Below are 15,430 nucleotides of genomic sequence, written 5' to 3'. Positions count from 1 at the left end.
AAGTATCTATAGATGAATGCATACCCTGTATTCGGTTTATTGGATTGTATTAGTGACTCTGCATTGGGTTTTTACTTCTAGTATTTACCCTGGGTTAGATTCTCGAATTTCTTAATCGTATTAGCTATGAACCCAGTTTACTTAATTGCTCAAGAGGTGACAATTTTTTGCAGTGCAAACTATGTATGTGCAACATGTAGCAAACAAAAATGTCCTAAGGAGTCCAGCATATGTCTTTCTGTCTTGTTTATTAAAAATGATTCTCTTACTGGGAAAATGGCAGAACCGTTTACCCTTGCAACGAAAACAGTTGAAAATCATTTTAATTTGGGCAGCCAAACCCAAGGGATCATCCATAAAATTAACTAATGCTCAAATTATGAACCAAATTAAAGCAGCTTGTCATTTTGAAACTTGTGTTGAGAATATATGGCTAAAAATCTACATGTCGGGTGACTCCATGGGCGTAGGAAAGGGGGGAGGGGGCAGCTGCCCTCCAGGAACTTCAACCTTATACTAGATTTTAACGAGAACTTTTCGTATGCTGGAATTTTTCGATTGGTTGTTCACTGATAGATGTTTTAAAAACGCCAAACATAAGCAAAAATTTCCAAACATTAATTCTGATACTGATATTTAGGCTCGATATTCAATATTTATTTTTGGTCCAGTATATAGATACGAGACTGGTCCACGATCGGCAGGTTTTTACCTTTTGTTAATCTCCAGGAATTGATTCAAGCGATAAGATGCTGCTGAGTATACCAAAGCAAAGGTTCTCATTCAATACTATCCCTAAAAAAGATAATTGGAAATATTCCCCCACTGTCCCACCTGGACGCCTCTCTGTTTAAGCGGTCAAATGTACCGAACCAGGGCCTCCCTGGTACTGGTTCGGTCATCTCTGGCTTATATTTGGCCCCCTGACAAAAGAAATAGAAAAGTGGCCAGGAAAACATTAAAACTTGTTTTTCGGCTACAAAATTATGAAAAAATACTGCCAGTATAAGAAATAACAAGACTAATTTCAGTAAGGTTTAAAAAAAACTAAACGCGACGTCTTTTACTCCAGTCTCTTTCAGAAAGTGGACCTTAAGTTCTTCAGTTGATACTTTTTTGATAATGATAATATAGTGAACAGGATTTCATTTCTTGCTCTTCAGCTCAACGCAAAGCAATCACCGGCCTTGACTTTCTCGCTGTCAAATTGGAAGTTGCTGGTAGGGAAGCTCGTCATCAACGTTCATACTTAAGTCTGAATAGTTGTATACAGACTCATCTAAGTCAAAATCATCACTCCAAAAACGGCAAGCCAAAGTTGGTAGATGGAACCTTTTTTGTAAGGGAGGCAAGATAAGGTTGGGTAGTATCCATGCTGGATTGGCCCTACTAAGGCCTTATACACAATACGTAGTATTTCTTTATCGAAAAACTTGAATGGTCTATGGAGGATTCCAACTACCACCGACGCCTTTCATAAAAAGACGAAACTATCAGGGGTGTCAATTAGTTAGAGGGGGTGTTTTATTTTGCCAATTCTCACTATATTTTGAAATTTATTTGTAATTGTACTTAAAAACGTATTCTATTTATCTTCATTTAAAAATATGTTTTAACATTATTAATTCAGACAGTGAACGAAATAATATAGCTAAGCCTGATCATTTCATTGTTATATCTGAAAACTTTGATCAAAAAAAAAAAAACACTTAAAAACATTTACAGTTATTTGCCGAAAGTATGGTACATACTTCTAAATAATGCAACACTGTCCTCAAATTCATTTCAAAATGATTGTTTGCGTGGAACTGAAATTCTTTTTAATTCAATCTCCGTTTAACTAAGTCCCCTTGCCATTCAAACATTATTTAATCTAACCCCTGAATTACATTTTGTAGGTATATTGTTAAGTGAAGGAGGGCTGAGCTAAATGAAGTTGAGTCAAATTGGGTTTGTTAAAGGGGGATTGATTTAAATGTAGTGGAGTTGAATGGGGTTAAACAAAATGAGTGTTGAATTAACGGGGATTAAGTTGAATGAGGTTGAAACGGGGATTAAGGTTGAATAAGTTATATTGCATGGAGTGGAGTTAAATAGAGCTCAGTTAGACAGGTGTTTAGTTGCACGGGGATCAGTTGCACTGGAACCCAAAATTATTACAGTCCATAATTATAATATGATTATGTTATAATATGGACTGTTTTTGTCTTTTACATGTCAATGCAGCTACCGCTAGAATGTCGTGTAGGTTGAATCTATGAAAATTCACTGGTCCAATTTTGAATTTTTTTTTTTTTTTAATTTCTTTTATTTGTAGTGTTAAGAAAATTCACTTAAAAACTGTAATGTGTATAACCAAGACCAAGGATGCCTTCGTTGAGAAATAGGCAATGAGGAAACAAATCTGGCTGCATTGACTTCTGAAATCCAATTTTTTCATCAGTTCTCAGCTCTTCACTTATAAGTGGCTTTGATATACGTATTTTAAAACAAAATGGACAATAAACAGATTTTTTCAATAAAATGGTAGGTTAAGGGTGACTATAGAATGGGGGTCAGATTTCGCTTTGGCATCGTTTATTGCGCGTCTTAGTTGTTTTTTATACTTAATCACTGTCTTAATAATTTTGCAGGTCATTTTACATTGTCATTTTGTTTCCAAGATGAAAGGCAGCGTTGTCTGAAATATTATTCTATTCAGCGGCCGATGTCCTCAGACACTACTCTTTACAATTTCTTCGTAGATTGGGCTTGAATGAAAGGGCTTCAGGGAATTTTTGTGCGACTGTTTGTTGATAGTAGCTTTTGTTGGTGTTAAGAAGCAAAACTAATGACTTGATCAAACTTTCTTGGTCTAGAATTGTGTGAATTAGATTTAAACAAAAATTTACAAGCAGTGAGCGTTAAAGCTTAAGTTAGTGTCCCTGCACAAGTTAGTCGTGACGAGCTGCACTTTGGCAAGTTTGGCAAGGGGCTTTTCTTTGTCCGAAACAAACTTCAAACCTATCAAACAGTTCGTGGTAGCGAACTGTAGTAAGGAGCGACCCGGCTCAATAGTAACCGAAACTCTAAAAAATAAAATTTTCTTAGATACTAATAGCGACATCAAAAGAATCGTACTTTAATGCTGATTTTAAATATATAAGTTTCATCAAGTTTAGTCTTGCCCATCAAAAATTACGAGCCTGAGAAAAATTTGCCTTATTTTAGAAAATAGGGGGAAACACGAAAATTATACCATCGCATTTAGCGTATTAGAGAGCCCTAATGTAGAAGTTTTAAGCTCTTATCTACAAAAACGTGGATATTGGTATTTTTTGCCAGAAGACCGAGAACGGGTGCGTGTTTATTTGTTTGTTTGTTTTTTTCCCAGGGGTGATCATATCAACCCAGTGGTCCTAGAATGTTGCAAGAGGGCTCGTTTTAACGAGAATTAACAGTTCTAGTGCCCTTTTTAAGTTACCAAAAAAATTGGAGGGCATCTAGGCCCCCTCCCACGCTTATTTTTTCCCCAATGTTACCGGATCAAAATTCTGAGATAGCCATTTTATTCACCATAGTCTAAAGACGTAATAATTATGTCTTTGGGGACGACTTACTCCTCCACAGTCCCCGTGAGAGGGGCTACAACTTACAAACTTTGACCAATGTTTACATATAGTAATGGTTATTGGGAAGTGTACAGACGTTTTCAGGGGGATTTTTTTGGTTTGGGAGAGGGAGAGAAGTTGAGGGTGGTGGGGTTGCGTGGGAGGATCTTTCCATGGAGGAATTCGCCATAGGGGAAGAGAATTTCAATGAAGGGAGCGCAGGATTTTCTAGCATTATTAAAAAAAAACAATGAAAAAATAAATATGAAAAGTTTTTTCAACTGAAAATAAGGAGCAGCATTAAAACTTAAAACGAACAGAAATTATTACGCATATCAGGGTTCACCTCCTCGTGATACCTCGCTCTTTACGCTAAAGTATTTTTAGTAATTTCAACTATTTATGATTGAATCACGGCCTTTGTGATTCAGGGGTCATTCTTAAGGAATTGGGACAAAATTTATACTTTTGTGTAAAGAGCGAGGAACTGACGACGGGTGAGCCCCCTTATATACGGAATAACAACATACGAATATAGAAGTTCGTTACGTAAGTTAACTCTTAAGTTACGTATATGTTTTACTAATGAAAACGTTCGTAAAAAATGAAAAATTCTATTTGCCTTTTTAAGTAATCAAAAAATTGGAGGGCAACTAGGCCTCCTCCCGCGCTCCTTTTTCTCAAAATCTTCCGATTAAAAATATGAGAAAGCTATTTAGCAAAAAAACAAATAATGTACAAATTTCATTTTAATCATTTATGTGCGGAGAGCCAAAATGAAAACATGCATCCATTCAAAAATGTTCAGAAATTAAATAATTTTTTTTTAACTGAAAGTAAGGAGCGACATTAAAACTTAAAACGAACAGAAATTACTCCGTATATGTAAGGGGATTTTCCTCCTCAACGTCCCGCTCTTTACTCTAAAGTTTTTTACTGTTTTAAAAAGTAGAGTTAAGAGAAAGAGTCAAACTTTAGCGCAAAGAGCGGGACGTTGAAGTAATGCAGTACTGCACAAACTGCATTACTGCAGTTTTTGCAGATTAATTGCTACTAAAAGAAAATTAAGCTGTAAAGCCTCGTCTTGATTGACATCATTCACCCTGCCACACCAATTTTTTGAGGTGGATCATTTTTGGACAGCCAATATGATTTAAAGGGTATGGTGGGCTGTCCAATCAAAGCCGGCCCTGCTAGTGGCAGGGTTGATGATGTCAATCAAGACGAGACTTAATACTATAAATTTGTAGGTTACCTGTATCAATTATCCAACTTTCAATGAAATTTCCTACTTTTCTAATAAAGTCGCCGGATACTACACTGTACTTTATGCTAATAGTGTTTGATTGCTATCTTCCCATGTTGAATTACTGAATATTCAATTCTTCATTAGTTCTCCAGTCTCTTTGATAACCCCTTTTTGTCTTGAGTCAGTTTTCGAGGTTACTGAACAATCAAGGTTAGAGAAATTACATAAAAAATTTGTTTCGGAACTTCTCTCTTAGTAATCAACAGCTATTGAGGATATGTAGGTACAAACAAAATAAATTTATCTCCCGTTTCGGTAGCTAAACTCTTGGAGAGAAAAAGCTTATACTTTGCGGAAGAAAAACTCTGCTTCCCTAAGGCTCTGTTTTTATCTGTTGTACCAATAACCCGAAAGCAAATCAACCAATGAAACAGTGTAAACCTTTTTTTTTTTCAACACAACATGAAAAAGGGGATCTTCAATTGATGTTTACTCGTCACAAGAGATTGTAAGCTCTTACCAAGAACCAAATAGACAATTGAGAGGGTCGTGATATGAAAATAACGTACACTATAGTCGCAACTAGACACAATATTTGGGAAAAGACGTAAGCCTCGTGCGTATAGAGACAGAAGCTGAAACTCGAACTATTAGGAGAAACGTACTCTCCGTGCTTAAGTTAAAGAGCGTTGACAAAAAACGATTGCTTGCGAAGAATCCTTGTGATTGACTGGGCCAAGAGTTACAAGTGCATACTGAATAACCAATGGTGACCAAAGAAAACAGAATGAGGAGATGGGGGTACTGCGGGCATACTAACCGCATGAATGAAGGATGTCTCCAGGCTTGTGTATGGTGTTGGATCCTCCTCTCCCCGTCTACGACGTAGGGGAGCACAGTGAACACTAGGTTGATCCAAGGAGAAAGAGGCAACAAGTCTTTTGACTAGACTGAACAAGTTGTGGTCCCTGGTACAAGAGGGGCTGAGTTAGAGGTTTACAGTTGCTGCCTTACCGCCTCTAGGCGGGAGAGACTGGATTCTCGCAAAAAACGCCACTTTTTGGCGTGACGAGGTTCGTTCGTTCACATATTGGAACAAACATACAACAGGGAATACAATAGGGTATATTAAATGCGCAACCTAACGTAGCATAACCAAAATACCAACTAAATATTTAATTAAAGTGTGGTTACAGTGTAGTTTCCCACCGAGCCAAAGCTAATATTGTCTGGTATAAAGACAATGGATACCGGTTACTGTCTCATGTTCAAGATACAAGATCTTGAGTGTGGTGGCTCTAAGACAAAAGTACCTAACGGAATAACGACGCTTCTTGACTACTAAGGTCCTCGTATTGGCCCTAAAGTGTATTGCTACTGCCGGGTTTGAACTCTAGGTCCTGTGTTACCGAGCTGAGGTTAAACCTATTCTGCCACCACAGGACATTTTGCTTTCTGAAATAAGCACAATTACAAAGCTTGAATAAAATGCCAAGAAAAGTTGTGCTAGATGTCATTGGTGTTTTTTTCCTTCCATTCTTAAAAGTTGCCCATAAACTTTAAACTGTAAAGGTGGATCAGCTGACATGGCGACGTTTTCTTAGCCATAAGTGGAGCGGAATAGTATAAAGACAAATTTCTCATTCTTTAGGTACAAGGCATTTCCTATAAACAAATCGCTGTGCTCAAGGCCTCATCATTTATTCTTTCGGTTTAAAATGTTCGCTAATTTTAACTTGTGAACCCCAGAGCATTTAAGGAAATTCACGAATCCTTTTATGTGACTCAAGGAAGCTGCTTGCTTAATCGCGAAGTTCATAAAGCTTTCGAATACGGTGCGTTTTTTTTGTTCCCGTATTGATTGCTGTCAGAAAAGTCGTATCTTTCTTATTCTTGAGTTCCCTGCAGAGAGACGATACAACTACGGCGAAGCCCGATATATGAGGGTTAATCGGACAAGGCAAGCACAGATAATTATGGAACTCCTAGGTTGACACATTCCATGACCTTGACTGCCCTGTTGAAACTGTCACAATCATACAAGGGCATGACTTTATTCAACAAAAACTGACAACTAACAATAAATCTGAAAGCAATTTCTGTTCTTTAACAATGAAAACAATGTCGGTTAACATATTTATTGTAAATGTATCAAACAAAAACTATTACTTAATTAACAGGATAGCGCATCACAGGTCCTAATTATAACTCTGGCTTAATTTTGGGTCAGTTTATATCCACAGAACTGAAAAGCTTGCATTCGTCAAAACTGGCAGACTGCATATTCTGGCATAGATAGCGAGAATATTTACTTAGAGAACTTTTTCGGAATAGTAGTTACCATAAAACTAGAAAATTTATGACAAAAAACAAAAAAACCTTTAAATCACATAAAAAAAACACAGTTGCGACCAACATCAGTTGCAAAATTTTAATTATTCCGACAGACTTGCTATTTTAATAGAAATTTCGTTTAGAAAAAAAGGTATTCCGTTTAACATCTAAAAACATTTCTGGATGTAAGAAAGAAGAAAAAGAGGACGAATGAACAAAATTTAATCAAATCAACTGCTGCTACTGAAAAGGTGTTGGCATAAAGAAAATGAAGATTTGTTTGTTCTATCATGGCAGTGCTTTGTTTTAATTATGGAAAACAGTATTCCTGTCCATTATTAATTATATACTCTCATCTATAATTAGATTCTAATAACAAAATTTATATTTGGTTATTCTCATTGTGTTCAGGACCGCTCTCAAAAGCTATGGGGGGCTATGTCATCCCCAGAGGCATTGTTATTTGACCTTTAGACTATTTTGAACAAGAAGGCTATTTCAAAATTTGTATCAAATGTTTTTGGACGAACGGCAACTAAAAAAGGCAAGAAAGGGGTTTAACATTAGTTTTCGTAACTAGCAATTTTTTGCTGCGTCTTGACTTCAAAAAAGTCTTGATGATAGAACTTTCATAAACTAAGCCTTTCAATAGGTCAGTCTTAATGTATGTCGCTTCATTTTCCTTGGAATTTGATTAAAAATTTACAGAAACACAAATAAACATATTTTTGATGCGTATGTGGATTGTCTTTGTAATTGTTTTGCATATTTTAGTTTTGAATGTTTTTAAAGTTTATACTCAAAATTCAGCAATCATTGTCAAAAGCGCTCCGAAATACCAGATAAATTTATTAACAATGGTTCATAGGAATTTTTCATTAGCTCTAAGAAGCACAATTGTCCTGAAAAATTGTTGTTAGAAATTTGTACCTTTAATTTTAGAATAAATTGAAGCTCTCGCTCAAAATACAGCAATAATTTTCAATATCCTTTGCATTTTTTTTAAGATTATCTTACTAACAAATTTTAGTAGCGATTTTCTTTTAGCTCATAAATTATTTTTTATAAAAACTATTTTTAGAACACATTATTGTTAAAAATTTACATTTTCTTTTTCGAATTTTTTGAAGTTCACACTGAAAAATACTCGACAACGTTTCGGATTCTAAAAATTTTACTAACAAATAGAGTGGCATTTTTCTGTAGAATATCGCAGAAACACAATTATCATAAAGTTTTTTTTGTCAAAACAGCGGAAAAAAGCCTGAAATTATTTACAAATATTAGTAAAACAACATAAATGTTATAAATGATTACAAATATTAGTAAAACAACATAAAGTGAAAGTTGAACTTTATATTTCTCGTGGGCAGAATGCCATGATTGGCTATTTTGACAACCAATAAAAATTTCGGGAATAATGATTACATTTTTTAACGCAATTTGGTAAAGAGGGCAAAGAAAAACGGATTCTGAATAAGATTTAAATAAAGCATATGAAACATTGTACCAGCAATAAATAAATGACAAACAGGGAATCAGAATATTGGAACCTGAAAGGTAACTACAGAATGAACGTCATCTGCATCATAAGCCCGTTCTCTATTTCAATTTTTTTGCATGCATTTTTAATAGATGGCAATATATATATTCTGTCTGCGAAGGATATGTTCCAGGTGGAAATCCTAATTTAATACGTATTTACTTTAAATTTAGTACGAATTTACCACAAACGAGGAAACATTTATTATCTAATGCCTTAATACGCATTATGGTAATTTTATTGATTAATTAGTAAAATATAAAACAAATGTGAGCATTAATACTTAATACTTATCAAGCTAGAGGTTAATACATAAAATATTCTAGTTAGCCGTATTAACGTAATTTAACACAATGGCAATTTTCTATCATTCCAGCAGTTAATTCACTCTCACACGGAGCAACAAATTAAATTTCTATATTATAAATTTTTTTTTCTCGGAGTTGAAACTTGTTCAAAGACAAGACGTCCTGAGACCTGAATGGCAACTAGTTATGCAACGTCATCTATTTCATAACCATGTTCTTTATTTTAAATGTTCAAATAAGTTTTTAACAGATGGCAATAGATGCGTCCTGTCTATAAATGATACGATATAAAAGCTATCGCTTCACATGTGATTATTTTTTAACTAGTGTTTTAAGGTCTTCCTGTAATTATTCTCGGATGGATCAGGTAAACATAAAGGATTAACTTCTTGACCAAATAAATGGGGGAGGGGAGAGAAAAGGGGAAAAATATAATCTTTTTTTTATCAGACATAAGGTCATAAACAAAAATATAAGACGATGCTAAAAGTTAAAAACGAGAAGCGTGGAGGGGGTCTAGCGTCTATAAACAGGGTAGGTACTTGTGTGATATACCACCTGCATATCAAGAAGCAAAGTTAGGTTAATCCTAATAAAATATATCTAAGTATGATAAAAATATTATGCTTTAGAAACAAATTTTTGGCTATATACTTGCACATTAGGGGAGGGGGGTGAAGTGTAGCGAGTCTGCATACATAATGTGTTTGCTACACTTATTCTGATACTATGAAGCAAGAATCATTTTCTGAATTCACACTGTCCAAATACTTGGCTCCCACCCCCCTCGCCCCCTAATGCAAATATATAGCCTAAATTAATATATTTCTCATCTATTCTGTCAATTCTCTTTGTCTTTTCTCACGCTAAGTTGAAAGAAACTAGCGAACAAAAAACTGGTTTACAGTGTATTAATGCATGAACAAATTGAGATGCAAGGGGTATATCAAACAAGTACCACGGGGTATATCCATATTAAATTAGGATTGTTCAAAGAACTATTACTGATAGATACTAAGGCTTCATAAATCCATATAGCAAACATACCAATATTTATGACCAAAAGAGTGCGATTGACTGATGAGGAGCAGGCGATGAAGAAGCCGAACATGATGTCGAGCAATCAGACCAAACACTGTTTATTTAGTTATGCTACATCTATCTTGAATGAGGATTTTCAGAATCACTGAAAAGTATTATCACTCAAATGAACCCACACTAACACTCAACTTCTTCTCGCGTTCATCTAGTTCTTTGACCCAGCATTGGATGCCAGTGCCATGTGAAGTATCACAAGATGCCATTTGAAGCTAGTATCGGATTTGAAGCTAGTATCGGATGTCAAATCAACAAAGTTAAATTAATCTAGAAAATGCAGCTTATTCATCACAAAATAGGACTCAACCCAGAAAAATCAATCAGACTGATCAGGAAGCTCAAAACCACAAACTCAATAGGCATTTTTCTAAATTTGGGATTTTAATCCATAAGATTCACATTTTGGAAATAAAGACAATTGAAAAATTAATATACAAAATCAAAGGATTACGCAGTGCACTTACATTTAAAAACCTAGGAGAGGAGAAGTGGACCTGACAAAGGCAAATATTAGGCAAATCATGTGAACTACGAGGGAGGAACCCAAGAGAACACAGTCTATTCATCTAAAAACTTGTGACAACCAATAAAATGAACCCAGTCTACTCCAATAGCTCAGCTTTAGAAGGTTAAATTAGAAAACCAAACAACTTACAAGCCAGGGTGCGTTCGAACATCCTTATGCGACTTATCCGTCTACTTGTCAACTGAAGCACTATAGGCAACTAGGCAGTAAACAAATTTAATCAGTTGCATTAACTGTAGTTTATTTACAAACCCCCGAAGGTGTGACATATTTCACAATTACAGTCCCTTTTTGTTGTCAGCATAGAATTTCACATATTTTTTGATTCTTGAACAAGATTGAATTTTTATTTTTTACTTATCCTCAGTAATCCTGCATTTTTCAGGGTTAGCAGGTGTAATTTATCCGACAACTAATCCAGACTGTTTCAAGTAGTAATCCTACTAGCCAGTGACGTCATTTACGGTCGGTGGATAAGTAACCGGGATTGTCGGATAAGTAATCTTGAAATGGTCGAACACACAACCAGAGAGAACTCTAATCATCTCTATAAAAAAGCCTATTCCTCTCAACCCAGGAAGCTCAAAACAGCAAACTCGATGCTCTAACGCACAGAGAGAGCTCAAGAGAATACAGAATAACTTGCCCGTTCGTCTCAATATATGAAACAACACAGAAGAATCAACTCAGCCCAGAAGGCTGAAAACAGCAAATTCATGCACCGGAAGCCAAAGAGAACCCAGTCATTCATATGAAAATATGAGACAACACAGAATGATTAACTCAGTTCACTCAAGTCAAGACAGCTTAGCTCAGGAAGCTAAAAACAGCAAACTTGTCACAACCTTTCCCTTGTCAACTCAACCTGTTAATATAAGGAAATTCATCCTGGAAACTCCAAACAGGAAAATCATCCCACTCTATAGTCAATCTTCAGCGGGAATCTGTTCATATATCAGTGTCAACTCCCAATAAGAAACTGAAACCAACAGCTAAATATAGATAATTGAGTCCAGAGCAACACATAATATCAAAAACCCAACCCACGGAACCGACCCACGGACAAACAGATTAAGATGGTTAACTGAGCATAGAAAACTAAACGCAGACAAGTGAATCCAGCAAACTCTCAAAATGAAGGTCCGCACAGACAATTCAACATACCAAAACTCAGTTTAGGCTACTAAAAACAAGAAAATCAACATAAACGACACAACCTAGGAATAGGTCAAGAAAACTGAAAAGAAAAACTATCCTTTGCATTTCAAGGAAAAAAAGGAACCAAAAATTTCATCACAAGGAGAAACTCAGCCTAAGATGATTCAGCACAAGAAGCTGAACACATCATGAGCTCAACCCATTCAACTGAACACAAACGAATCTACCTAATTAAATCAACGCATTGACAAGTCAACACCCTGTTTACTTATAATCGCTGGAAAATACTTCTAAAAACACTAGAAAAAGGAAAAGGGCAGATATTAATTGAATTATGATTATGTCAATTATAAACGAATATAAATAACAAACATATAAAGATAAATTTTGTCAATAGAAAGTAAAGAGCAATACATAAAAACGAAGGAAAATCATAACAAATTGATGTCAATCTGGAACAGATCCATATTAACGCAAATAAGCCTTAGACTGCCATCATCCTTGAACACACTTAATGCACATATATAGTTAGCGCTTCACTGAAAACTAATTAGACCTACAAATGTTCAACTATATTTCTACGCCATAAACGTATATACTACTTCCTGAAACATTTAAATTGAAAACGACTATATACATAGGAAAAATACTTATACTTTACAGGATAAAAAAATGCGCTTGTCCCGTTTGGCAACCAGGTCTAAGTACTATCCAAACCAACAAACTTTAAAATATTCAAAAGTAGGCGTGCAAATTAATTCTTGGGGCAATTAAACATCTTAAGAGAACAACCTGATAAACTCGGAACCTTCACAAGCTATCTGAAATCCGCCAACATCTTACGATACATTTTGAAAAAAAAACAAGAGCTAAGAGCTCATCGGCACTTGTGACGAGGGAAGAAGAGCTAACAGCCAAAAGATTATATGGTATGAGCTCTAACAAAATTCAATGAATCAATAGATTGATTTAAAAAGGAAAATAAGAGGCTTAATGCCGGTCAGGATTTAAAATAAGAGCTCTGAGTCACGATGTCCTTCTAAATATCAAAATTCATTAAGATCCGATCACCCACTCGTAAGTAATAAATACCTAATTTTTTCTAATTTTTCCTCTCCCTTTAGCCCCCCAGATGGTCGAATCTGGGAAAACGAATTTATCAATTCAAATTGTGAAGCTCCCTGACACGCCTACCAATTTTCATCGTCCTAGCACGTCAAGAAGCACCAAACTCGTCGAATCACTGAACCCCTCTTCCCAACTCCCCCAAAGAGATTAAATCCAGTACGGTTCTGTCAATCACGTATCAAGGACATTTGCTTATTCTATCCACCAAGCTTCATCCCGATTCCTCCACTCCAAGTGTTTTCCAAGATTTCCCCCTCCAACCCCCCCCCCCCCCCAATGTCAAAAGATCTGGTCAGAATTTGAAATAAGAGCTCTGAGACATGAATTCCTTCTAAATATCAAATTTCATTAAGATCCGATCACCTATTCGTAAGATAAAAATACCCCAATTTTCACATTTTCCAAGAATTCTGGTTCCCCCTCCGACTCCCCCCAATGTCACAGGATCTGGTCGGAATTTAAAACTAGAGCTTTGAAGCACAAGATCCTCCTAAATATCAAATTTCATTAAGATTTGGTCACCCTTTCGTAAGTTACAAATACCTCAATTTTCAAAATTACCCCCCCCCCCCGCCCAACTCCACCAAAGAGAGCAGATCCGGAGAGCAGATTATGTCAGTCACGTATCTTAGACAGGTTTCTATTCTTCCTATCCAGTTTCATCCTGATCTCACCGCTTTAAGTATTTTCTAAGATTTCCGGTCCCCCCAACTGCCGACATCCCAATTACGCTTGATACGGTTGAGATTTAAAATAAGAGATCTGAGTTACGAGGTCCTTCTAAATATGAAGTTTCATGAAGATCCGATCACTCCTTCGTAACTTAAAAACACGTCATTTCTTCTAATTTTTCAGAATTAATCCCCCAATAGAGCGGATCCATTCCAATGATGTAAATCACGTATATAAGCCTTCTGCTTATTTTTCCCACCAAGTTCCATCCCGATCCCTCCGATCTAAGCGTTTTCCATGATTTTAGGTTCCCCACCCCAAACTCCCTCCAATGTCAAGATCCGGTCGGGATTTAAAATAAGAGCTTTGAAAAAGGATATCCTTCTAAATATCAAATTTCATTGAGATCCGATCACCCGTTCGTAAGTTAAAATACCTCATTTTTTCTAATTTTCCAGGATTAACCCCCCCCCCCCAACTACCCCAAAGAGAGCGGATCCGTTCCAGTTATGTCAATCATGTATTTACGACTTGTGCTTATTTTTCCCGCCAAGTTTCATCCCCATCCCTCCACTCTAAGTGTTTTCCAAGTTTTAGGTTTCCCCCTCCCAACTCCCTCCCCCCAATGTCACCAGATCCGGTCGGGATTTAAAATGAGAGCTCTGAGACACGATATCCTTCTAAATATCAAATTTCATTGAGATCCGATCACCCGTTCGTAAGTTAAAAATACCTCATTTTTTCTAATTTTTCAGAATTATCCCCTCTCCAACTACCCAAAAGAGAGCGGATCCGTTCCGGTTATGTCAATCATGTATCTAGGACTTGTGCTTTTTTTCCCACCAAGTTTCATCCCGATCCCTCCACTCTAAGTGTTTTCCAAGTTTTAGGTCCTCCCCCCCCCCAATGTCACCAGATCCGGTCGGAATTTAAAATAAGAGCTCTGAGACACGATATCCTTCTAAATATCAAATTTCATTGAGATCCGTTCACCTGTTCGTAAGTTAAAAATACCTCATTTTTTCTAATTTTCAGAATTACCCCCCCCCCCCCCCCAACTACCCCAAAAGAGAGTGGATCCGTTCCCGGTTATGTCAATCATGTTTCTAGGACTTGTGCTTATTTTCCCCACCAAGTTTCATCCCGATCCATCCACTCTAAGTGTTTTCAAAGATTTTAGGTTTCCCCCTCCCAACTCCCCCCAATGTCACCAGATCCGGTCGGGATTTAAAATAACAGCTTTGAGACATGATATCCTTCCAAACATCAAATTTCATTAAGATCTGATCAACCGTTCGTAAGTTAAAAATACTTCAATTTTTTTATTTTTTCCGAATTAACGGGCCGCCCACTCCTCCCCAGATAGTCAAATCGGGAAAACGACTATTTCTAATTTAATCTGGTCCGGTCCCTGATACGCCTGCCAAATGTCATCGTCCTAGCTTACCTGGAAGTGCCTAAAGTAGCAAAACTGGGAACGACAGACCGACAGAATTTGCGATTGCTATTTATCACTTGGTTAATACCAAGTGCCATAAAAAGCAAAAAAACAAAAACAAAAAAAACAAATAAATAAATAAACATTGAAAATTTTTTACTGGATTTTAAACAACCGCAAACCAGTCGACTAAAAACATGCAGACCTACTGACCAAAAATACCAGTTGGGCCACGTCGTCATCCTAATTCCTTTATCCACCATCCGGAAAGGCATCAAAACGGCGTCTTTCGTCCTTTGTTCTATATTTTGAGAAGCATAACAATACACGAACTTTCTTAAACATTGTGAGGGGGGTAGGGGGGAATTTTTCAAATACTTTTACAT

Source organism: Artemia franciscana, chromosome 4 (genome assembly GCF_032884065.1).
Source record: "Artemia franciscana chromosome 4, ASM3288406v1, whole genome shotgun sequence".
Classification (NCBI taxonomy): Eukaryota; Metazoa; Arthropoda; class Branchiopoda; order Anostraca; family Artemiidae; genus Artemia; species Artemia franciscana.
Note: the sequence above shows the minus strand (reverse complement) of the source record.